The sequence below is a fragment of the Antechinus flavipes genome, chromosome 1, assembly GCF_016432865.1.
Source record: "Antechinus flavipes isolate AdamAnt ecotype Samford, QLD, Australia chromosome 1, AdamAnt_v2, whole genome shotgun sequence".
NCBI lineage: Eukaryota > Metazoa > Chordata > Mammalia > Dasyuromorphia > Dasyuridae > Antechinus > Antechinus flavipes.
In genome coordinates, this window is record NC_067398.1 from 546,553,152 (window position 1) to 546,579,569 (window position 26,418).

General features: G+C 36.6%; 1 long non-coding RNA gene across 2 annotated transcripts in view; it reads left to right on the forward strand.

Moving 5' to 3' along the window:
• Positions 1–26,418, forward strand: part of LOC127544144 (uncharacterized) — a 72,897-nt gene that overhangs the window by 7,639 nt on the left and 38,840 nt on the right. For both annotated transcript variants that reach the window (XR_007949382.1, XR_007949381.1), the window contains exons 2-3: positions 17,297–17,409; positions 19,103–19,196. This is a non-coding gene — a long non-coding RNA (uncharacterized LOC127544144). The remainder of the gene's footprint in view (positions 1–17,296; positions 17,410–19,102; positions 19,197–26,418) is intronic.

The window sequence follows — 26,418 nt, forward strand, 5'->3', positions numbered from 1 at the left end:
AAGAGGCTTTAAGACCAGTATATAATGTGATCCTAGAGTATGTGGATACTGTAAAAGTATGAGGACTTGAAAGGTAGGAAAGTACAGGTTGTGCATGAATCTATTTCTCTTTTCTGACAAATAAAAATGTGTTCAGAAACTTGGCATTAGGTCCACTTAGTCTATTTCATTTTCACCTCGAATGAGGAGCCTAGGAAAGATATTTGCTGATAATCAAATAGTTCCCAAAAGGACTGGTGAGCAGAGAAAGAGACAGTAAGACATATACATCAAGTGGGTCATAAAGGAAGCACTGTGTGACCTCAGAAAAGGTCCATACTATGAAGCACTATTTACTTGTACCAGAAACTGGTGGAATCAAACAACCTGTAAACATGTATTAAATTCCTATTATATACCAAGCATTGTGCTAAATGGTAGGAATACAAAGAGGCAAAAAACAGTGCTCATTCTCCATGCTCACAATATTCCATTTCAATGAAAAAAATCAGAGGCACACACCCATAAACAGCCATTAAATAGTGATACATGTTATTTCTCTTAAAAATCCAAAGAGAGCTAAATAGCATAAATGCATAAGTCTTTCACCAAACTACTTTCACACAGATATAAGCCAATAAGGCAGCCTTAAGACCATCCAATAAAATGGACAATAAGTTTGCTCCTCAGAGCACAGTTTATTCCATGTATATTTCTATATTTAATGGCACTTTGGGAAGCTATTGGATTTCTCAGTGCTAGAATGCTAAAAGTATAAAGGACCTCAGAGATCATCTTAAGCTACCACTCTCATTTTAGAGATGAGAATCCAGTTATCCCTTCTACATAGTGACTTCCCTCACCATAGTTTTGATATAGCATAAATTGTCATAAGAAATTAATGCAAATTGAAATTTCTAGGAAGTTTTGCAGAAGCCTTAGATGACACAGAAAGGCTAGCAGATGATACAGAAAAGGAAACTTAATGCTTAACCAAAATTTTACAATAGGTTTCCTGTATTACCTTATATTGTAGGAATATTTTTTGGATTTATCTTTGCATATATATGTTATATCTTCTTCTGGAAAACTCTTCAAATTCCCTGATAGATAGGATCATATTGATAAGTATGTGTTTATCCATGTGTCAATGCACTAATAACCAGTCCCTTGTGTATATGAATTTAATAAATATTTGTTGATTGATTTGAAACATTTAAAATAGAGTCTACTAACACCAGAAAAAAAATACACATATACTCCATGTTTAAAATTTTAAGTATGTATCTATATACTTATTATTATGCCATATAATATTTATATAGCATGTGAGATATATATGTATACACACACATACACACGAACTTATACATAAATACATACTCATGTTCATTATATATATATATGTATACATATATATATGGTACTTTTCTGGTGTTCTCTGTCTTAATTAAAAGCAATCCAACAAATACACATATCAAAAATCTACCTGCAATATGCTTAAATCATACTAATAAGCCATTTACGGACTGTGCCAAAAAGTTTAGTCTGGCATATTTATTGTATAAAGACTCTAAGAACTCAGAGAAAAAAAAATTACCTTGGATTCAGGACTATCTGGAAAAGCTCATGGTCTATGTCCTTCTCATGAACTGTATGTATTTAATTTCCTCTGCTTCCTTGAGTAATTAATCTCTCATTTTTCTTCCTTTTCCTGACTTCAGTTGGTCTGGGTATATTTGCCTGATGTCATTGCAGTCACCCTGTTTCCCTCCCCCTTTTGTTCCAAATCTCCACAGCTAGTGGACAATTTCAAAGGTATTTTAGGGATATCTCTAATCCTTAGCAATTTTGAAGGCTTATTTGTTGAATCATCATTCTACCTGATCTACTATAATTTAACATATAATTTGTAATATAAATAAGTTGTATACTATATAACATATACTATATTATTATATAAAATTTTTAATGTACTATCTATTATAATTTAAACCTGTATCCTCCAAGTATCTTTACTAAGTGCTCTCTCACCCTTTCTTTTATTATTTACTCTCTATACTGCTCCTTAATGCTATATAGTTTATATAGCACTTCTCTCTTCATTCCTGTCTTGACAACTTCCCTTATCTCTGGGTTACCTCCCTAACTAAGCACTCACAGGTTGTAGGCTGAGACCTACAGGAGGCAACTTTTTCAGATTCAAGGTATTCCCTAACTCTTTATTCCTAAAATTATAACTCATGAGCCCCACAATCATGCTTACCTTTATTATATAGACAATAGATACAACTAGATTAAAGAAAGGGCATTTAAGGAGATGGCATAGTAAGAACAATAGCTATAAAACATTCCCTCCCCATAAAGGTGGGGTTTGTTCTTCTACAAGTAATACAGTATCAGTGGGAAGAGTAGACACATACATAGACTATACTGGTAATGAAGTACCCACATAAAGAACACAAGTGGCTAAAATAACTCAAGCCTCTATCATTACAAGGCCCCAATATCCTTTTTCTTCTTATGATATTCTTATGCTGCTTCTCTTGCTCCTCTCCAAAGCTCAACTTAAAACTGCCAATGATAATTAAATCTGAATTCATAACTGGCACTTTACTGCCAGGTGGGTCAAGCTGCTCTAATGACTATCTTCCTTGATTGTCTGGGCCTGGTACCTGCTGTGTGTGTCATATACTCCAAAAGCAAAATTCTCTCTCCGAACCTGAGATTTTATTCCATAAGTGTCTTTCACTTATGCTTGCCAGGAGCAAGTCCTTGCAGTTATGCCCTACAGACTTTTCAGAGTTGGCAAGCTAGCTTTTTAAAGGCCTCTATGGTGGTAGTCCATTCAGATGGCCAATCAAAAGTCATCTTTCTAATTCTATTAAGCAGAATTTTACACTTTATAGAGGGGTAACAGAATATAGATACCTGGTTGTGCCTGTAATCTTTCCCTTTTGAGATTTTATCGATTGGCTAAATTGGAAATAAACTGATTAGCTGTGTCCTTCCTAAATTTATCATCTGCATGTAAATGACTTATTAGTGTGTACACACATACACATACACACACACATACACACACACACACAGATATCTATGCTAAAATTCTCTATTGATCTTTAGTCCTTAATTCTCTGGCTTTTTAACATTTTTGGATTGAGGAGGGCAGGGACAACTCCCTGTTGATTATTTCCACCTGAAGTTTCTATCAGTATCTCAAATTCAATATGTCCAAAACATAGCTCATTACCTTGCCCCCTCTGCTAAATTTATCTTTCTTCTATTTTTTCTATTTCTACTAGAATAATGCCAACCATTTTAGTTACCTGGAATTGTAATCTTCAAGTCATCCATGACCCTTCCCTCTCCTTCACTCTTTCCATAGCAAAGTCTTGCCAATACTACTTCCATATATTTCACATCTTTTGTCTTCTCTCCACTTCCATAGACACTACTCCAGTTACAGAGCTCTCATTACTTCCTTTATATACTATTATAATAGCTTGTTGGTAATAATTACTCTCTTTTCTTCTGGGCTCTCTTCTCTTGATTCAATGCTTTACACATGTCAAACTCAAATATAATTGGGATTACCATGTCATACATAAAGATTCCTGTACCATACATTGATTTAGAAAATCACAGATTAACATGTTTTGCATCATATTATACTTTCATCTATTTTGTTAAACACAGCATAGAGCTGTACATAAAGTAAGTGCATAATGTGTCTGCTGAATTGAATATGGAAAAAGCATTCACCTGAATTTTTTTGTTTAACAGAAATACATGTTTAGCTTCAAAACTACAATACTTATGTTTCTTTTCATGTTTGAATAGAACTGAGAAGGCAAAAATGAAAAAAAGTGAACTGATAAATTGCACAGGTTAGATTATTTATTACATTGTTTGCTTGCTCTTTGGGAGGCCTGAGAGTGGTGGGAAAATCATTGAACTGGAAGATAAGAGATCCAGGTTTAGGTTTGACTCTGTCATTAAGTTATTTTGTGAATTTTGGCAAATCACTTAATCTCTCTGAGCCTCAGTTCCTTTATCTGTAAAATGATATAGGTGGAGTTTGGATTAGATCTCTGAAATCCTTTCCAGACCTAAAATTCTATTACTCTAAATTTAGTTCTTTACTAACACTTCTCCATCCCATCCTCCCCAGAGATAAAGATGTTATATGAAGAGCCTCTGAAGAGTAATAACTTAAGGAGAAAAGAAGGAAGAAAAGGTATTGAGGGCAGCTAGGGCAGTGGATAGAGTGCTAGGCCTGAAGTCAAGGAGACTTATCTTTTTGAGTTCAAATCTATACTCAGACTCTTACTAGATATGTGATTCTGGGAAAGTCACTTAATCCTGTTTGCATCAATTTCCTCATCTGTAAAATGAACTAGATAAAGGAAATGGCAAACCATTCCAATATCTTTGCAAAGAAAACCTCAAATGAGGTCACAGAGAGTCAGATACAACTGAAACAACTAAACAACTACAAGTGAGGGGAGCAGAGAAACATTCTTAAGGCATCTTTGAATGTCTTTTCTAGCACCTAGGACAGCATATTACTCAAAGTAGGAATTTACAAATGTTTGTTGATGTTTGATTATTGGATAGTTGATGTGAAAGATGCTAGAGAGAAAAAAAATCTGTGAACAGCATATTTTTTTGGCGGGGCTTATATGTTCTCTCGAACTAGAGGAGTGAATGTCTAATTCTGAAACTTCAGAATTTCATGTGGTAACATGATGTGAGAATGAGGTTAAATTGAGGCAGCAAGTATGTGGAGTTCCTATTGCTACCAGTCACACAATGACTGCCCAACTATTTATTTCATTTAATCATCAAATGGTTATTAAGGACATACTATGTGCAAATCACTCTGCTAGGTGATGGGGATATGAAGACAAAAAGAGAACAGTGCTTGTTCTCAAGAACTTCTGTTTTAATGGGAACAGCAATAGACACATATATTTGCATGTATAAAACAAAAACAAATTTTCCTTGGGGAGGATTGCACCAGTCACTGGGGGGACTATAAAAGGTCTCAAGCAGAAAGTGTCCCTAGAGCTGAACCTTGAAAGAATTCAGGAATTTCAAGAGGCTTAAACAAGGATGGAATGTGGAATGTGGTATGGAAGACAACCAATGCAAAGTTGCTTAGAAAGTCATTCTGTATAAAGCATAAAAGGAGGATAGAGTGTGGATATGAGCAATATACACTAAGGAGGATAGGTAGAAGGTTGGGTTGTGAAGTACTTTATATTATAAACTTAGAATAATTCATATTTGATTTGTAGTCTTGATTGGCTGTTCTTTTTCCAGATGTTGACAAGGACATGAGGACAATAGAGATAGAGGTCTTTGGGTTTGCTGTGGAAATCTCCAATATTCTACTATTTTATCCTTTTCTTTGAGAGTCTTATCATGATCTTTGGCCTGACCTGGGAGAGATGATTTTGACTTTTTCTATCCTATGCTTTGGGTTTGTAGGAATGAGGAGGAAAAAACTCAGAGTCAGTAATAGTAGACACTTGAGGAGCTGAAATGGGAGAGGGGTGTATATCCATAAGGTTACCAACATCACATTAGTGGATTAAGCAGATATTGGGGCTGAATCCTGATCTTAATAATCTATTTCCTACTTTAGTGTATTCATAATAGCTTGGAGTATACTATCAGTTCATCTCTACTTTTCAGAATCTTTATCTTCCTTCAAAGCTTTGCTCAGATGTCATCCCTTCTCTAAAGTCTTCCTTGTATCCTCTAGCTGAAAATTTTTTATGCCTCACTTAATTCTCTAGAATATTTTATTTGAATTTCTCTTTTACTCCTTTCTTACCCTGTTTTATTTAAACTTATTTATATACATGTTATATCTCTCCCCACTCCCTTCAGTAGAATGTACTTGACTCCTTGAAGGCAGATACTAATGCTGAAGGGGTACATAAGCATTGGACCTCCAAATATATTGGTGTTCCAGGACAGTCTCACCAAATGTTGGGGAAAGGGGTTTGAACCTCAAAACCATATGAGGGATACAGTCCGGTGTTGAGTGGCATCTCAAAAGAAATGGAAAGTTTTGATCTCTTCAAATCAAGAGGCCAAGATTATATTAGCTACTGATAGGGAATGAATTTCCAAAAAGGGGAATTTAGCAATTAATAATGGGAAAGACTGTTGCTAAATTCCCTAGCAGAAGTAATAATTAGCCAAGGGGAGGATGCCATCAAATTGGGCTAAATTCCTAATGAACTAGTGACCATAAGACAAGAAATTAACTATTATGAAGCTAAAAGGAATTAGTGAAGAAGTGAGGTACCTGCAAATTCTTTTATGGTAGAAAAATAATCTCAGGAATTGACTTGACTTTCTGATGAAATACAGTAACTGTGGGGTCAAGATAATTTTGTCATGAAAGGAATTTGACAAGGAACAAAAGATCCACTTAAGAACAAAGAGTCTATATAAAAAGTCAATGCTCCTCCCTGCTTGCCTCAAGGAGTAGCTTGAACAATAATTCTTTTCTGTCCTTTCCTGTCAATTGTCCCTATAACTCACCCAGCAACCAAAGACGAGGGTCTTTTTAGTAAAATGCCTTGCACATACTACCTGTGCAACTCTAGGTACTTAATAAATACCTATTGAACTTAATACCAAGCTAAGGAATTAGTATTTTAGTTTTAGTATAATTAGTATTAGGTAGGTATTAGATATCCTTGATCCCACTAAACAAATATCCCACTGAACCAGAAAGCCTACACTGTGTTAACAAAGTACAGATATTTTATAATATTGATATCCTCCTAATTATGCTACATGACAATGAATAATTTCAGAAGAATATTTCAGAAGAATCCAAAATCCAGGGAGCTAAAAGGCAATGGAGGAACACATGGTAGATGTAAATAGACTATAGAATTCTACCAGTGATAATCTGCTCAGGAAAAGTGGTATAAAATATATTATTGAGGACATGTCTGAATGGAAAAGAAGATGAGTAGCTCATCTAGTAAGCATGGCCAAGTGGATAGAATGACAAAACTAGATATTGGATAAGATAAATATGAAGCTATTAGCACAGTGGCCATCTCTGACTCCCCATTTGAATAGAAGCAAAGTAGACAGAGAAGAGATTCAAGACAAAGAAATGGTATAGAATTGACTGTCAGGGGGTTGAGATTAGGAAGGGAACAGAGTGAAACCAATTGAATAGCCTAGTGTAAAACTCATAGGTGTAGAGAATGGATGTCATAGTGAGGCTAAATAAAACAGGGTTGGGATCCTAAAACATAAGGAAAGATGGGAGACTGTAATCACATAAAGGAATTTGGGAGTTCATGAACACGGAAGTAGATCACTTGTAGGCTATTCTAAAATTGGGATTATGATTATTTGGGTATAGATGAGATGGAGTAGAAAAGAAGGTAATGGAAATTGAGTAGACTGAGGATCTGGGAAGTTAGTATATTCAAAGAAACATCAATATGTATGTTAAAGTGCCCTCAAAAAAAGGCAGGAGTGTGGGTGTATAGAGGCTAAAATCTAGGTATTGAACTCATAGAAGAAGGAACGAGATTTTCCTATAGAGGATCAGTAGATCTACCAGGATCTGGATATGATGATAAATTAACAGAGCATGGACCTCAAAGAGGAGAGGATCCTGATTGATGAGTGTAGAAGGATTTAGATGTGGCAGTGGAAGTAAGTAGTATTTCTCCTCCCCTACTAGCCCTGGGGTAAATGTAAGAAAAAGTGTAGCTGGGACTAGAATCGTGAGGAAAGCATCTTCCAGAGAGAATCAGGTCTCAGGGAATACCAAAAGAAAGAATAAGTGAGAAAATCTAAGATGAAAGAAAACTTGTTAATAATAGAACATGATTCCAGAGAACACAGTGGAATAGGCAAGCAGATCTGAAATGGGATATTGGGGAGGGGAAAGTTGCTGTATTTGGGAATAAAGAAATGGACAGTTGGAGATAGGGAATGGGGTTTTCCACTAGCCACTGAGGAGTATAAGGATGTGAGTATATTAATCTATAAGGAATGAGTTTAGGCTGAGTATTGGTGGAAGTAAAGAGGTCATTTGGTAGGCAAATAATCACACTATTCTAGATTATGAAGAGGAGGTCATATAATGCCTCATGATGGTTTTATTGTTCTACTATGCCTCCCCTACAACAGATCTGTAACTCAGTCATCTTTCTTAGGTATTAGCCTGGAAAAAGCTAATTATGACATTTAATTTTACATAAGACTGATGGAGAAGAGAAAGTCAGTTTAATAATTGACAATGACAAATATAACTGCCAAGTGACCTGGATGTTGTGTTCAATACAATTTAGTTTAAAAAATATTAAGTGCCATGTGCTAGGGATCCTCTGATGAAAAATGGCATTGTACTGCTTTCCAGAAGTTTATAATCTGACAGAGGAAGAGACCCATACAAGAAATATATAAAATTATTGCACAAATAACTTTAGTATACATTAGAAAGTGATTAAGTGCATATCATTTTAGCATATAACCCAAACATAGAAATCATTCAATAAATGTTTATTGATTGCTTAATAAATTTAGAGAAGTCAAAGTTAATAGATTCATGTGATAACAATCATTTGTAATAATATTCAGTTCATTGTAATAATTTTGTTGTTGTTTAATCATTTCATTTGTAACCAACACTTTGTGATCCCATTTGGCATTTTCTTGACAGAAACACTGGATTGGTTTGCCATTCCTTCTACAGCTTATTTTGCAGATGATGAAGCTGAGACAAACAGGATCAAATAATTTGCTTAGGGTCATACACTTAGTAAGTGCCTGATGTAATAATATTCAATTGCAAAAGTTATTTTATCCACCTGTGTAATAGTCTGTAGCACATTAAATATAAAAGAATGATAGCCAGATAGCAACTGGTCCTGAGACTATTTCTCCCTGAATGTCATTGAAAAAGATGAGAAGAATGAGATACTAACAATCACACTTGAAATAAGAATAGGAACTAGATGTATGATTTTGTTAGTAGAGGGGGCAGTTTCAAGTAACAAAAGAATTTAGCTTTGCTAGCAAGTGACCAAAAAAAAAAAAAAAGCATGCTAACCATGTATCAAGAAGTTAATGATTGTAGATCTGGATGAGAAAAATCTCCTAGTCATCTGCATCAATTTGTGTGCTACTTCTCTCTTAACTAGTCAACTCAAACCCTCATCCAATTTCTGGGCCTACTAAGGAAACTCCCTCTGACCCCAGCCTGGTATTAATAAATGACAGAAGGATTTTCTCAACTGGATCTAGGTCTGAGTAGAAATACCCTCTCCCATATTTGGCATTGATTCCCTGTTCTTAATCAAGATCATTTTTAGAATATAAAACTTCCTTTCTAAGAACCCTACTTTGAGCATATATTTCCCCTAAAATCTTTGCAATCATACACTACTCACTTCCCCTTGAGCTGAGGGTTTTGGGTTTTTTTTTTTTTTTTGCGTTTGTGGAAATGAATATGTTTTTCTGTTTCTCTCTGTGTCTCTCGTCTGTCTCTATCTCTATTGTTCTCTCTCTCTCTCTCTCTCTTTCTCTCTCTCTCTCTCTCTCTCTCTCTCTCTCTCTCTGTCTCCCAATATTGCCATATGGCATATGTGTGTGTTTTTTTTTTTTTTTGCTTACTTGACATGTCACATAATAATATAGCACATGTTTGTATCAGCTTCCCAAATACAAGTTTTCTGTGACTTTCTTAACCTAGTTCCCAACTTTAACCCAACTCATGAGGCCAAATAAAGTAGGGTACTGAAGAACTTTAGGGTGAGTGGAATGTAACAGAGCTACTCTAAGGCTGTAGGGCCAGAGTAGTCATTGTTACACTTGTCACATCCACATTTAGGGGAAGGAAACCATAGTGACATGATAACAGAGGAAAGAAGGAGAAATGGAGAACAATGTGAAGATGAGCGAGGAGAACAGCGGTAAGTAGTCCACTTTGACTAGATTGTGGAATATGCAGTGAGGAATAGCATGAAATCAGGTCACAAAGGTAGGTATAACCTAGATTTTGTAGAATTTTGAACACTGGGCTAAGAACTTTGTATTTTAATTGGCAAGCCATAAAGAACCGTTGAAGAGTTTAAACAGGGAAGCAATGCAACCTGAGTGATATATTAGCTTTCTTTGGTGACTCTGTGAAGGATGGGCTAGATAGGAGAGAGGAGAGACAGGAAAACCAGTCAATGATACTGTTACAATGGACCAGACAGAGGAAAGGAGAGAAATGGCTATGATAGTGGAAATGAAGGCATGAGAAGCTCCAAGGATAGAGGCTTCATCTTAATTAATCTTTCTGTGTTTCTTAGAACTCAGCATTTTGCATGTAAAGGTTCTATGAGAGGGGACCAATGGAAAAAGCACTGTATTTGGAGTCCTCTCAAGACCTCCAAGAGGGCTTAAAGGTTCCAAGATGTACTTGTTACATAACCATGGGCAAGTAACAGGCTCTTTAAGCCTGAATTCTCCTTGGTTTAATGGGGGAAATAATACCCATGGATTTTTTTTATAAAGAAAATATAATATAAAATAAAGAAAACCATAAAGTACAATTAAAAGATGAATTACAGTTTTTATTATGCTATTGAGTCATTTTCATTTGTGTCTGACTTTGTGACCCCATTTGAGGTTTTCTTGGCAAAAATACTAGAAAAATTTCCCATTTCATTTTCTAACTCATTTTACAAATAAGGAAATTGAGACAGATGGAGTCAAGTAACTTACCCTGGATCACCCAGCTATTAAGTGTCTGAGGCTAGATTTGAACTCAGGAAGATGAGTCTGGCTCTTTTATCTACTCTATTACCTAGGTACTCTTCATTTTGTTTACAAGGGATAAATCTAAGGGCTTATAAAAGTAGATAGAGTTGGTTTGAGAGTCAAGAAGACTTATGTATTCACTGATTTATATAAGACCCAGACTAATCACTTAACCTCTCAGTGATGCCAGGAAAGTCTCTAGGACTAAAAATAATAATGCCAATTAACAATTGTATATTAAATTTTACATATTATCTCATTTGATGCTTATTACTGATATCATCTCCATATTGCTAATGAGCAAACTGAGGCTCAGGCTTGGGTTTTGCCTTGGGCCACACATACCTGAGGCAGCATTCAAACTCAGGTTTTTTTGATTCCAAATTCAGCATTCTTTCCACGGCTCCATTAGCAGAAGTTGCTTATGTATGTTGGAAGAGAGAGTTGTTGTTTACCAAAAATTCATGGTTTTGTTGTTTGCTAAGAATTCAGTGAAATCGTATGTTTGGGCAAAAAAAAGTCAAATTCAAGAAAAATTTTCAGAGGTGTAATTTAAAGGATTTGTGTTTAATTAATTGTGCTTATTAAATATCTTCTGTCTGCACAGCACCTTACTGACATAGATAAAACATAGACCTGGCCCTCATGCAGCTTACAATCTATCAGGACTTGTCCCTTAAACTGTGAGAATCCATATGAGAATCTTGTAACTAAATATGGAGATTGTAAAATTATGATTTATTATCAGTAAATGTTTGTTTTGTATACCTATTCTGTACACCCATAAACCTGGGGTCACAAAGACATTTCTTGGCAGAAAGAGGTCATGAATAGAATGGAGACAATAATGAATTAGAAAGATATTGTAACAGACCTATATGTCTGGGAACTAACAGGCTTCTTGTCAATGAACTGCACTTCCCAGAAGGCTTTGAGGGTAGAATGAAACACGTTATAAAAATGATTTCCCATGTGTGCTGATGACCAAATGTGGATGGGCAGTCTTTTAAGAGGAAAATGAGTAGATGGCAAGAAATTTTGAGTTGGAGGTCCTCAGTTTATTATCACTGCTGTTTATTACCTGTTTCACTTTGAGTTGATCATTTAACCACCTTAACCACCGCATTTGTAAACCAAGAGGATTGGTTTAAATGGCTTCTGAAGTTCTCTAACTCTGAAGGTGAGAGCTGGAGCAGTGGGACCCTTGCTGGCGCACAGCAGAGATCACCTCCAGGACAATCAATCTCCTCAGTGCAAGAAAGATTGTTTGTAAGTGGCTGTTCTGACTTTTGAATGAGCTATTCAAAGGAGAAGTGGCCATTGCTTTTCAAAGTAGAAAGGCGCACACTAAGTAGGGCAACAAGTAAGGTTCCTTTTCTCTTGCATGAGTCAAGAGAAAGAATAGTAGTGTCCACTTTGTGGCCCGTATGAGTGATTTCTCTACTGCCTGCTGAGAGCTGGGAAATTTGCATTAAACATTTAAATCAGGAAGCTATGACCTTAGAGGAATAGAAGGGAATCAAGATGATGGCTGTTTCTGAAATACAGGTGCTTAGATTTTATTACCCTTTTATCCAATCTAATTAAACTTCTTACTAAGATAATGAACTCTTAATTTATTTGGTACACCTAGGAAGAAGGAAGGACCTGGTAAGTATATAGGGAGTGAGTCAGATTGGGGTCACAGCCTACTTCTAACCTAAATAAGATGAGAAAATAATAGTGGAGGAAAAAAGGAAGAATGGAGACTTGAATAACCACTCAAATGCTCATGGTCTGACTGGTATTTTATCTTCTAAAACTAGTGTTTTATCTTCTAGCCCTAAAATCCCTTACTTATTTTTACCATTAATTTTTTAATAGGGGAGTTAGGAGAAGGGACAGAGATTTTTGAAGGAAAATAAGTTGTTTTTGATATATTGAGTTTTATATGCTGATAGGACATCTAGGTGATGTTTACTAGGTAGTTAATTGGAAATCCAGGCAGGACAGCCACTCAGATAAGAGTTTGAATGTAGTTTAAGAAAATGGGATGAGACTACCAAGAAAGAAACTGTAGAAAGAGGAGAGGAGATATCTCTGTATCTACGTAGACATTTAGAACAGAATCTCTTAAACCTTTTTCCACTTGCAACTCCTTTTGCTCAAGAAATTTTTACATGACCCTGGGCATATAAAATAGGCATACAAATCAAATACTTACTGATAATCATGATTTCATGATCTTCACATACAGTTTATGAAACCCCATAAGCTGGGATTTAGAGAAAAGGTTGTAGAAGAGGTTCCAGTGAAAGAAGAAGAATGGTCATAAAGGCAGCAGGTTAACAAGGAAAGAGTAATGTTGTAGAAGTGAAGGAGATATTCTCAAAAAAAGAAGGTTGTCGGTATTATCAAATATTGCACAAAGACAGTTAAACTGAAAAATTAAGAGGCCACTAGTGAATTTGGAATGATCTTTTCCAGTAAAATGATGGAGAGGGAAATCAGATCACAGAAGGGGAATGGTTAGGAGTAAGAAATAGTGAAGAAGTAGAGGGAGCAAATATTGGATATTATTTCTAGAAATTTGACAATATTAATGACAACAGAAAGTAACTGGAGGAAGGAAAGAAGGAAGAAGGAAATGGTTTCTTGTTTTGTTTGTTTTAACCTGGAGAAGAGCTGAACATACATGTATGTGAAAAAGAGGCTAATATAAAGGAAGACATTAAAGATGAGACAGAGATAATCAGACAATAAGAGGCCTGGGTTAGAAGAACTTCAGAGATCATCTAATTCCATGGTCCCTTCATTTTACGTGGCAGAATCTAAGATACAAAGAAAGATGATTCAGGTAATAGCTTACACAGAAAGGATTAAAAGGTTCTTGGACTTCATATTTAGGACTTTTTTCACATCTTCTGCAGCCTGATGGAATAAAAAGTCTAAGAGGAGATCCACATCTTCTCTAAGACCAGAGGAAAGGAAGATTTGAGGGGAGAAGAATAGAGACGTGTGGAGGAAAGAAAATTAAGGAACTCAATGTTAGATGGTTTTAATTTCAGGAAAGTAGGGGATGGTATCATCTGACACTGGAGGTTTTGGAGAAAGGAGAGAGATGAGAATGGAGTCGAATGCTTGAGAGGAAATAATTTCTCTTCCCATTGTGGGAAATCAAATATAAATAGACTACTTGATGATAATGTGGAATTCAAGCAAGGAAGGCACCACTTGATACAAACCTGTCCAAATTGCCAATCTGATCTGAGGTATTAGCTGATTTGAGCGTCCTTTCTCCCATCACTGTTGGAGCCATCCTCCCCAAGTTTCTTTTCAAGCTCCTTTTCTGTTTTGTTTATCACAATTTACATCAAAAGGTCCCTGATTGCTCCTGGCAGAGTACAAATAGGTAGTAATATCTCATTTAATCCTCAGAGAGAGTGATTGCCCAGAATCAAGGGCTATGTGGCTCTGTCACAATCAATAGTTAGCACATTGAAGATAGCATTTATTAAATGAATTATAGTGGCTAGAAGGACAGTATGATGAAGGACACTTGGGGAAAAAAAGATGATGTAAGTCCAGAGGGGGAAGGCTAGGATCTTTTCCATAGCTATTCCTTCATTGCTTCCATGAATGGTAACCTGGCTCTCTATTTAACATGCCATTCCTTTATGCCTTTCCCTCCTACTCACTGGTAGTCTCTTGGAGGAAAATTTTCAACTCAACAAAGATTTATTAAGTGACTATTATATACTAGGCAGTCTGAGGACCTTCCTTTATGGAGCTTAAAATCCAGGAATTGAATTATTCTAAAGAAAATAATAATGATATGGATTAATAGCTAGTATTTATAAGGGGCTTAAGTTTTACAAAACACTTCATGTATTATTTGAAGTCAAGATGATCCTGGCAGCCTTGTTTTACTTCTATTTATTCATTTGACGGGGCAGATGAAAACTATTTCTCTGAAAGATGAGTAAATGGGAGATTTTGATGGCTTTCTTGGCACATCTGCTCTAGAATGACAGTAGAGCCTTGGTTTAAAGCATCAGGCTCCAATCTATCATTTTGTTAAATGACAACGTTGTGCCCTGATTGCCTAAAAGAGTTTGTGCAGCTTCCAAAAATGTGTAACTTCTAGGGAATAGTTCCTACCCTGGGAGAATCTGACTCATTAAGTGATAGAATTGTTCTATTAAAAAAATTATTGTTAAGTGGTTTCACCCACTGAAATAATCCACGGTTACTTTAGTGGAACCCTCCGTGTAAGAAGAAAGTGCTAGAGAAAAGAAAAGGACTTCTTGCTTTGCATCTTGTAGACATAATGCTAAGGAAAGGGAGATTACTGGGGAAAAAAGTGTCTTAGAGCAGAAGGAAATCAAGCACGATGTTGTCAGAAGTATGATGAAGCTTTCTGTAGCATCCTGAATTTAATATCTAATTGGAAAAGTTCACCACTGTTCTTGGTCTTCGTGTGTCTTGGTCCAATCTTTTTAATTTGAGCATAATGCTTCTGGAAACCAGCCCTTGCCTAAGTACACACGTTCCATTTCTGCAGTGTGAGAGGCCTCTGAAGTTTCTATCTCTGGAATCCACTGGGGCAGGTTGCCTCAGTAACAGGACTAAGTTCTTGTAGCAATCTCACAAATCTGTCTACGAAAACTTGTATTTTAAAAGAAAAATTATCTTGCTAAAGAAAAGTGAGACCCAAAATTTTATAGTCTTCTCCTGAAAAAAAATCACAAAGCACCTGACCCAAATCTTTGGAATCTTGGTACTGATGTTCGCAATGATACCAGCTGTGATGGGACTGCATTGAAAGGTAGTGGAAAAGTGCCATTGAATGTCATTGTAAGAGCACTGATATGAAAATCCTGCGAGAAATAAAGAAAACAACAAACAGGGAAACAACTGTTTGCTCAATCTTGGCCTCAGGCCAATGCTTTTGATGTTTGTTCATTCAATACAAAGTATATACAGAGAGAAAATACCAATTTTGGGGCAATAATGCCGGGAATGGCAGTATATTATTAAATGTAGTCATAAATGTTTCAGAACAGAATTGTTTTGGCCTCATTCACATTTACCATAAGAATTAGCTTTGAATTGTGTTAAGACATTCTATGGATCTAATGCCATATGATGAGCTTAATGGGGGTGTGTAAAAAAAGAGAGAGAGAGAGAGAGAGAGAGAGAGGAACAATACTCCCTGAATGGCAGCTGGAACGGCGTTTGCTTTTTTGCTTTTTTTTTTTTTTTTTTTAAACAAAGCTGGAACATCTCATCAGGTTATACATGGCAATTTTCACATACTAATATTCTCACCATTAAAGAACAGTAATATTTAAATCATTTTGGTTGTTTCCAATTTTGGCAAGGCGTGGGCTGGAGTATTGAAGCTATTCAAGAGGAGTTCTATGGTCCCCACATGATGTCCTTAAACCTATTGTTTGACACACCAGGGGAATCTGGCTCCTTTAAACCTGAGAATGAGATCACAAGGCTTTCAATAGCTCACTTAGTTCTTGGCTCCACTGTGATGGGGTGGAGATTCTGGAGCCATGATAGGTCAAGGGACCAGGTTATTATACTGGCCCTTCTGGCTATGGATCCTTGAGCAAGATCCTTCTTTCTCTTTGTAGGCTCAGTTTCCTTATCTGAAAAATCAGAGGTTAGGACTAAGGTTTAGAATTTCAGGTTGTCAGATTTATTGTCAGCTTATTGTTTTTGTGGTAACTAGATCACCAATTGTCACAGAAAATTTTTCAAGTTGTTTATCTTTCATTTCTCCCCCATTTTGGCCCTTTATTGGAGTTGGAATGTAAAGTAGTTATGGAGTAGTAATATATCCCCAATAGTATGGAGAGGACAGTATTCTAGAAGTTGGCTAGAGGAAATAATCCTGGAGCCAGTGTAGAGACAGGAGAGAGGACTCACACCCCAACTGAGGGGCTGGTGGTCAGAGGAAACCTTCCTCCAACTAATCCACAAAGCAGATAATCGAGAGTTGACTATAAATAAGTTCTATGTCATAAATGACCAATCTTGTTGGACTATAAGAGACAAAAAATTAAATCAAGCCCCCCAAAGAAAAATAAATAACATTAAAAATAACATTATTTAATATTTCTGCCCCAAGCAAGGATTTAAACTAATGCTTTTTTTCATAATGTCATGTTTAAAGTATTCAGGTTCACCTCATTATACTGATGACAGCAGTTGTGTTACAGTAGGGGAAATGGGGATGGAAATGCTAGGTACAGTCAAGTCTGGGCTCTGTTACTTACTGGTGATATGACTTTGGACAAATACTAGGCCTATTTTACTTCATCTATAAAACAAAGGGACTAGAAAAGATGTTCTTTAAAATCCCTTTCAGCTCTGATGTGCTCCTGATGTAATGATCTCTGGTGAGGGGTTAGCTGATCAAAAACCTCCTGGGAATTCTAATTCTTTCTAGTTTGAGAAGAGAAAAATTAATTCAGTATCATCCTCAGCCTGCAGTTTATGATGTGATTCTCTCTAGGAAAAGAAGTAGAGAAGAAGGAAGAGGTGATGGTAGTTCCATGACTGTCCCTATGTCTGCTGCACCTAATGTCCCCTTCTTCAGAACTGACTTCTAATTGGACAAATTGGGAGGTATGTGACTTGTGTTTTTATTTTGAATGCCCAGGCATTTTTATTGGCTGTATCCCGTGCCTGGAATGCTCTGCCTCCTCATCTCTGCATCCTGATTGATTCCAAGATTTAGTTGCTCCTTACAGTTAGCCTTTTCCAACCCATGTTAATTCTAGTGCCTTCCTCTATTAATTTTCTATTAATTTTCTATCTAATACATTTGTAGGCCTGCTAGATGGATAAAGTTCTAAGCCTAGAGTCAAGAAGACTAATCTTCCTGAGTTCAAATCTGGGATCAGATACTTACTAGCAAGTCACATAACCTTGTTTGCCTCAGTTTCCTCATCTGTAAAATGATCTGGAGAAGGAAGTGGCAAAGCATTCTAGTATCTTTGCTAAGAAATGAGGTAATGAAGTATTGGACACAACTGAAAAGATTCAATAACAACAAAAAAATTTGTATAATTTATATGCTGTCTCCTCTGATAAATTCCAAGTTCCTTGAAAGCAGGGATTAGCTTTTGTCTTTCTTTGTATTCCCAAAGTTTAGCATAGCATCTGGCTCATAATAAGCACTTCATAGATGTTTACTGACTGACTGATAGGAGGAGCAGGACAGGGAGAAACAAATTAACTAAGAGAAAATGGCAGTCTTTACCCTACAACTATTTTATTTCCACTCAATTATGGGATTGCTATTTTTTATTTTTTTAAGAATACATTTGCTGGATTGAATATTATCCCTCAGAAACACGTGTAGATCACTTTATCCTTATTTTGCCTGGTGTGTCTTCGTTTATAGCCTGAGAACACAGTGAAAATGTTCCAGAGAGAGAGGGCCTTTCATGGTTCAGGGCTGGGAGCTCAACATCCAGCCCATTATTTTGCTATCTAATTAGAAGCATAAACATCAGCCACATCTTAATTCATCTAAGCAAGGAATAACAGTCAATATAGGCCATATTGTCTAAATCTGCCCTATAAATTGATGTTATTCTGGGATTTCCCCAACGGGGTATATATTGATTGATCTAGTTTCAGAAAAAATCCACTAATGGAAACATCTGAATTAGCACTAACTGAATTCAAATGTGAGACTCAAATGTGTTTCCTAAAGGTTGCTGAAAGGATGTGCTGGAGCTCACTCAAACCTACCAAAGTGGATTGTGTTAAATTTTTAGTGTGAGCACTTATACTTCAGAAACAGTAAATAGCAGGACTTAATTTATCATTTTGTTGATTTCAAGACTCAAGAAAATGATGGATAAAATATTAATAATGCAGATTAAACTTAAAAATAAACTTAATATACATCCTCTGCCACTCCCCACCCCCAAGCTGGTAGTTAAACATTTACCATTCACATTCCTGGTTTCCGCCACCATTATTCGACAAGTAAATTGCCCTATAAAGTATGGAGTGAAGGCACTAATGTATTGCTTACCAACTCCTTCTCCCATCATTTCTTTCTTGCCTTCATCCAAAGCATGGCAGTAATCCCTGCAGTCTGAGCTGTAGAAAAAGAATGAGAATGAAAAATCACTTAAAAAGATGTGACTATTCCCAAGGGATTCTAACTATTCCCTCTGCAGGGTCATCCTGCTTACATGGCCAAGAAGGAAAAATACCAGGCACTGCTAACAGAGTGATATTTTATCCTTCCCCTTCTAACATTCAGCTCAATCCTTTTTTTCAATCCTTTTTTTCTTCCCAGTGTCCATTATTATGTGGTTGTTGAGTTTCTGCAGGATCAATTACCCTGAATGGATGGAAAAAAAAGTGATACATATTAAAGGAACTAGATGATGGTGAGTAGTTAAACTGTGAGCCAATAAGCAAAGTTTGGTATTTTAGTAATGAAGATACATTTTGTAATGGAGAACACACAAAAGCATGAGTCACTTGGTGAAATAGGGCTTTCTAAGTGTGTGATAATATTTACTTATAACTTCATTTTTTATTAATTATAATATTTTGGGTTTTTTATGAACTTGAAAAATCAATGCAGACTATGAAAGTGCAATTGGCCAGAGATGCTCAAATGCTATTGTTTGTCCTTCCTTCTTTAAAAAGATCAATGACATCAAAAGGCTGATGTCTTGACTTGCAAGGCAATTGGATTTAACTGAGGCAGAGCTGTCTAGTCATCAGCTTCACTCTCTCCTCCAGGATCATCGGGGTCCAGTGACAAGACATAGGAGTGGGAGACCTTGGCCTTTTAAAATTTTAATTTTAATTTTAAATAATTTTTTATTTTTAATTAATTTAATTTAATTTAATTAAAATAATAATTTTAATAAAATTTTTTTTTAAATTTAAAATTAAGGTCTTTCCCAGGTCTCAGTTTGTCTGAGGTGATGCCCCATTAACTAGTTAAAGACTAGGTAAGAATTGAGGCAAAAGATGGCTTAGTTTGCCTTCCCAAAGGAATCAGTCTGGAAGGGAAGACCCTCAGAGCTTCTGCTCTGAGAGAAACAATTGCTATTTCCACCCTCTCTGTGCCATCAAAACCCAAACAACGAACAAGTGAGGTTCGGGCTGGAAACTATCATGGTACCAGAGCCAGAAGGGTTTGGATTTAAAGGCAGTCTGATAGTGCTATTTGAATCATAATGGCCTTTATTAAAGCCTCATTTTCAGAGGTATATTTCAAAAATTCATAAATGAAAACTACATGTGACAAAAGAGTTAATTTTTCCAACTTTTTTTGGGGAGAAATGATAGAATAAATCAATAGGGAAGAAAAAAATCTAGCCCCAAACTCCAAGATCCCTTGCAAAATATAAAGGTTTGGCATCCATGTTTCCAACAGGAGATCCCAAACGATCAGTTTTCCAGGACCACTCGGGTTGCTCATAGCTACCGCCATTCTTTTCAGCAATGTGAAAAGTTGATTTCTGAAAGTTTGGGTGACCTAACTCCAGAGTATTTTCAAGTGTATTCTCTCAACTATTTAGGGCTAAATAATTAAAACAGCCACCAGGGGGCAATAATACTACAGTGACATTCAACAATTTTACCCTGTCCAAAAATCACCCAGGAGTCTAATGTTATTTTAGCAGGGCTGCACACCTCTAGTTTTCTACTCTGTGATTGATTACTAAGAGACTCATTACACCTGTAGGATAATGTAATATCATTTAACAGGGCCTCAGATTTTCCAATCTGGAGATGAATAGAGAAAATTGTGCAGATTTACATGGGTTCAGATTTTCCCTCAGGGATCATTTTATTTTTCTGTCTGCCTGCATTTTCTTGTTGCAGTCAGGAATAGGGATGAAGCTGCTGAGGCAGGGCCGGGAGGAAGAGGGTAATGAGGGTACGATTGGGGAGGGGATAGGGGAGGAGAATGAAGGCTGAATAAGAGAAGATGCAGACAATGAGAGGTAGTGTCTCTCATGGAACACTATCCTGATTCTTGACAACTGCTAGTTGCCTGATGATGGGTATGTCACTTAGTAACTTAGTGACTGAGCCTCAACTTCTTGTAAAATGGGAATAATAAAAACTCCAGAACTAACCCTGTAGGGTGCTGTGAGAATTATTCAGAGAAAACCAAAGTGATTTATAAATGTCAAATGTCCTGTATCTAAAGGGAAAGCTTATTAATTCTCGATACCCACTACTAGGGATGACTAAGGCTATTGGGATTGAAAGACAGTGGTTCTGTGTTTCATCCAGGGGTCAATAAAGTGAAAGTAGTGGAAAAAGAGAGATGTTTCCCACCTCCTCTGTGCTTCATGGGGATGCATCCCCAGAAAGTGGACAGAAACTGTTCCAAGCTTCTAAAATGGCCACAAATCCTATCAGGAGCAATCTTTGTAGTCCTTTTTGGCAGAGAACCTCAGATCTTTGGCCTAGAACTTGGGTCATATTAAACACAGCTGGAAAATCACCCGGAGTCATCTAATCTGCTTTACAGATAAAGAAATTGACAGTCATACAGGGAAAGGAACTTACCTAACAATGCCAGATAGTAATTAGTATCGGAGTTACACTATGCAGTGATACTTAAGTAGCCTACATCCTCCTATCTTGGAGTTTTGAGGATGCCAGAAACTCTAGAGCACACCTGGGGCTACATGACTTCTTTTAAAACTAATGGTACCAGCAAACGCCTTCTTAGAGACAGGTAAGTAAGAAAGCAGCTGCTTGGAGCCTTTGTGTCACTCTTGGCAAAAGTATGACTGCTCAAACAGCTTCTGGGTTATTTTTAGGACGTTCCACTCTGGTGCAGTTCAAATTGGACTCCACCTCATTTAAGAATAACCCCGCTTAGTGGGACGGTTAAATTTGTACGGTCATCCATCCATATTTGACAAATGAGTAAAAAACCTCCCAGAGATGTTATTTGCTTGAGATCACAAAGTTCCCGAGCAGAGGCTGCCACTTCCCCGTTCCGGAGGAGCCAGGGCTCCCACTATTCTTGGTTCAGGAATGCTTTCCATTTCTGATCATCAGAACGAGAGCCAGCTCTCTCTGCTGTCCAAGTCCCTGTCAGATGCTCAGAAGGGTGCATTCACTCGTTTAGGCCGGTAGGGGGACATATGTACAGCATGTCTTTTATCACGGCATGCTCCCTTATTGGGAAAAGAAAGTACTGTTTTGGTGAAGCACTACATACGGTATGGGTCCAAATACAGGCTGTATGCTCCTACCCCCCACCTCCCACCAATCTGTCTTACATAATCGCTGAGTACAACTGATAACCAAAGCTATTTTTCAGAAAATATGTATGTATAGACATATAGCTGTACTGTAAAGTCAGGATGAGATCCAGAGATGTGTATTCCTGTATATGGGAAGCCGGGTGCACGGCAGATAAAGTGGCAGGCCTGGAGTCAGCAAGACTTGTTTTCCAGAGTTCAAATCCAGTCTCAGACTCTTGCCAGCTGTGTGACTCTGGTAAGTCACTTCACTCTGTTTGCCTCAGTTTCCTCATCTGTAAAATGAAGCGGAGGAGAAAATGATAAACCATTCCAGTATTTTCGCTAAGAAAACCCTAAATGAGGTCACAAAGCATCAGACATAACTGAAAATACTGAGCAATAATAAATTCATGTATATATAGTATTATATACGCACATGTACATATTGAGAAGTACATGTACATTTTATATGTATGCACATACATGTACATACACACACACATATATATATGTATGTATGCATCACTAGAATAAAATATAAACTCCTTAGCTTGACACTTAAAAGCCCTTATCTAAGCCCAACCTATCTTTCCAGTTTTGTTACATATTACTCCCTTTCATGCTATACAGTGAAATTGTTAATAATAATAATAATGATAAAGATAACTAGCATTTATATGACTCTTTAAAGTTTGCAAAGTGCTTTACAAAAATTATATTATTTTTCCCTCACAACTCTGAAAATGGCCTTCTTACTATTCCTACACCTCTGAGCCTTTGATTAACTCTTACAACTGGAGTGCCCTTCCTTCTCACCTTTTTTTCCCTTAAAGACACAAACTCAGGCATTTCTGTATAAGATCTATTTGCACACACAAGTGTGTCTATATATACCACATCTATATAGATATATAATATATGCATGTACATGTGTCTCCCTCTATCATATGCACAATTGCATGTAGATGAGCACATTTATACATATATGTGTCTCTATAGACATACATAATAAGGCAGTTATGCATGTGTGTCTTTCTTTGCAAACATACACACACATAAGAGGCAGTGTGGTACAGGGAACTGGTCTTAGAATGGTCAGAAATACCTCAATTCAGGTCCAATGCCTGACATATAATTGGTTGAGTGATTCTGAGCCAGTAGTTTAATGTCTTAGTGTAACAGGTAATTTTGTAAGATTACCTTACCTTATTACCTTATTAGGAAAGATGCTGACTTCCACTGGTTGAGAAAGAAATCAATAGTATGAGCTGAAGCTAGCATACTTTCCTACCTACCTGACCACTGACAAAAATACTTAATCTCTCACTTCTTTCCCTTATTCCAGATAATTTTTTTTTCTTTTGTATTCTGAGGGAACTGGGGCTAAGTGACTTGTGCAGGGTCAAACAGCCAGGAAATGTTAAGTGTCTGAGATCAGATTTGAACTCAGGTCCTCCTGACTTCAGGGGTAATGCTCTATGCACTGGGCTACCCAGCTGCTCCTCCAGGTAATGTCTAAGAAAGGTAGTGGTGGTGGTAACATAGGGCAGCTAGGTGGCGCAGTGGGTAATGTTCCGGGACTAGATTTCCCAAGTTCAAATCTAGTCTTAGATGATTATTAGCTGTGTGACCCTAGGCAAGTCATGTAACTTCCATTTCTTCATCTGTAAAATGGGGATGATAATAGGACCTACCTCCCAAAGTTGTTCTGAAGATAAAAATGAGATGATATTTGGCAAGGGCATTGTAAATCTTCAAGTACTATATAAATGCTATTGTTATCATTATTTTCTTGACATATTTTTCCATTTGCATTGGCCAACGATGTTTACATACACAAGTTCTCTGTCCCCAAGGATTCACATGTTTAGACTATACACCCATTAAATCTTTATCAAAGTAGGAAGTTTTTCATTTAACAGAAAGAATAAGTTATTAGTCAGAAGCTATAAGTTCTTCCCAATGTTATTTAAGGAAATGTTTTGACCTCAGAAGGACTTTATTGACACTTGCTAGCTCTCCTGTACATAAATGAAGTTCAGATAACTGTTATGGATTCAGGCAGAATATTCTTCTGGATTTTTTGATGTGTGGTCATGACATACATAATACAAAACAGTTAATTGGCTGAAATGGCAACCTTCCTGTCCTCAGTTTTTATTCAATAACATCTAAAAGTGGGAGTAAAAAAATGAAAATATCAATTACCAAAAACATCAGGAGACTCAACATGAAAACAAATATCTCAGAGCAGTTGTACTTACCTTTATGGAATTTCCAATTGCACAAAGCATACACACATAAGTCAGATATTCTCATATTCCATCTGATGACCCAGCAGTTTTACCCAAGATTCAAGAAAATGAAATTTCTGCACTTTTGAAGATTTGGAAGAGTTCATTGCTATGGGATTTAATTTCTATTGAAATAAGCCAGAAAGGCCTTGGAGTTTCCCAACTCATGGACTCATCCCACTTAATTTCTTTTCCACATTTACCTTCCTCTTACCACTGCCAATCCAATTCCCCAAACACGGTATACTGATGATAAGGAGAATTTATGTAGCTCTGATCATTTTCTCTCCTCCCCCCATAACATATATCCTCTATAACTAGGGGAAACTGGTATGAAAGTATGACTACCAAACCCCCTCCTGCCTCCTGTGAAATAACTATAAAGGCCAAATATTTATTCTGCTTTGCTTTTGCTTATAATTGCCAATCAGTTGCAAGACATCCTAATATAGTATTTTGGGGATTGCAGTTTTCAGAGACCTGCCAAAGAATGAGATCTACTTGAAAGGGAAGTCCATATTATGAGTCCTGAACAGCACAAGCACTCCAGAACTCTGGCCATAAACCAAGCATTATTATCCTCCAGGGTTGTGAGAAGAGTCACAGCCATATCTAATCCCACGAAAGAATTTCTCTGGGATATGCTTGTTCACATCTTGGCAGAAACTCTGTCTCCCTCAACCCAGACTTTATCTTACAAAGCCTTTTCTGTTTCTGATTTATTAATAAACTACAGACCCTCCTTCAGAGTTCTTGGCATCCTTGGCAGGCTTTATTCCAATGTTCTTGGTTGTTATCACTAATTAGCTAATATACAGCTGTAAGATGGACCCACTATTAACCTCCTTTTACAAGTGGAAAAGCTGAAACAGAAAGATTTAGTTTGAGTTGCTCACCATTCTCATGCTGCTCTTCTGACCTGGAATGCCCTTTCTACATCTTACTCCCTACCCCAATTCCTTCCATTTTCTAACTCCTATGTTCTTCATAAAGTCTTTGTGTACTAGTCTGGCCTTCACGGATCTCTCCTTTGCTCCTTTCCCATGTATGCTCCCTCTTATTTAATCCTGGAAGCAGCCGGGAGTTACTAGAGGTTATTCACAGATGACATAGTCAGATGTACATTTTAGAAAAATTGGTTGGATGATTTGGTGGGGAATGGAATGCAAGGAAGAGAAACTTCAGGTATTCCTGTGGGGTTTAATTTCTATTGACTCAATGTATTTGAGTGACCTTCATGTTTTTCAGCAGATTGACCCATCCTATTTCAATTCCTTTCCTGCCACCAACTTGATCGATTAATGGATTTGGTCTGCTGTGATATCTTTGAAGAGTCACAGAACTTTAATATGACATTGAAAAGCTCAAGTGGATGGTACCGTAGAAAGGGCATTTGATTTGGAGTCAGAAAACCTGAATTCAAATTCATTAATTCTGAAAAAGTCATCTAACCTCAGTTTATTTATTTGTAAAATTAGAGGGTTGAACTATATAGTTTCTTTTCTTTTCTATTTTTTAAAAATATACATCTCTTTATGAATCATGTTGGGAGAGAAAAATCAGAACAAAAGGGAAAAAAAACATGAAAGAGAGAAAAAAACAGGAAAAAAAGTGAACATAGCATGTGTTGATTTACATTCAATATCATTGATTCTTTTTCTGGATGCAGATGGCATTTTTTATCCAAAGTTTACTGGGATTGCTTTGCACTAAGAAGAATCAAGTCTTTCATAGCTGATTACCACATGTTCTTGCTATTAGGATGTACAATGTATTCCTGGTTTTACTTCTTTTGCTCAACATCAGTTCATGTAAATCTTTCCAGATTTTTCTAAAATCATCTTGTTCATAATTTTTATAATAATTATTAAATAATATTAAATAATAATAATAATATTCCATTGCCTTCATATGCTACAACTTATTCAGCCATTCCCCAGTTGGTGGGTATCTACTCATTTTCCAATTCTTTGCTACCACAAAAAGAGCTGCTATAAACATTTTTTGCCAATATGGGTCTTTTTCCCTTCTTTAAGATTTCCTTGAAATAGAGGCCCAGTAGTGGCACTGCTGGGTCAAAAGATATA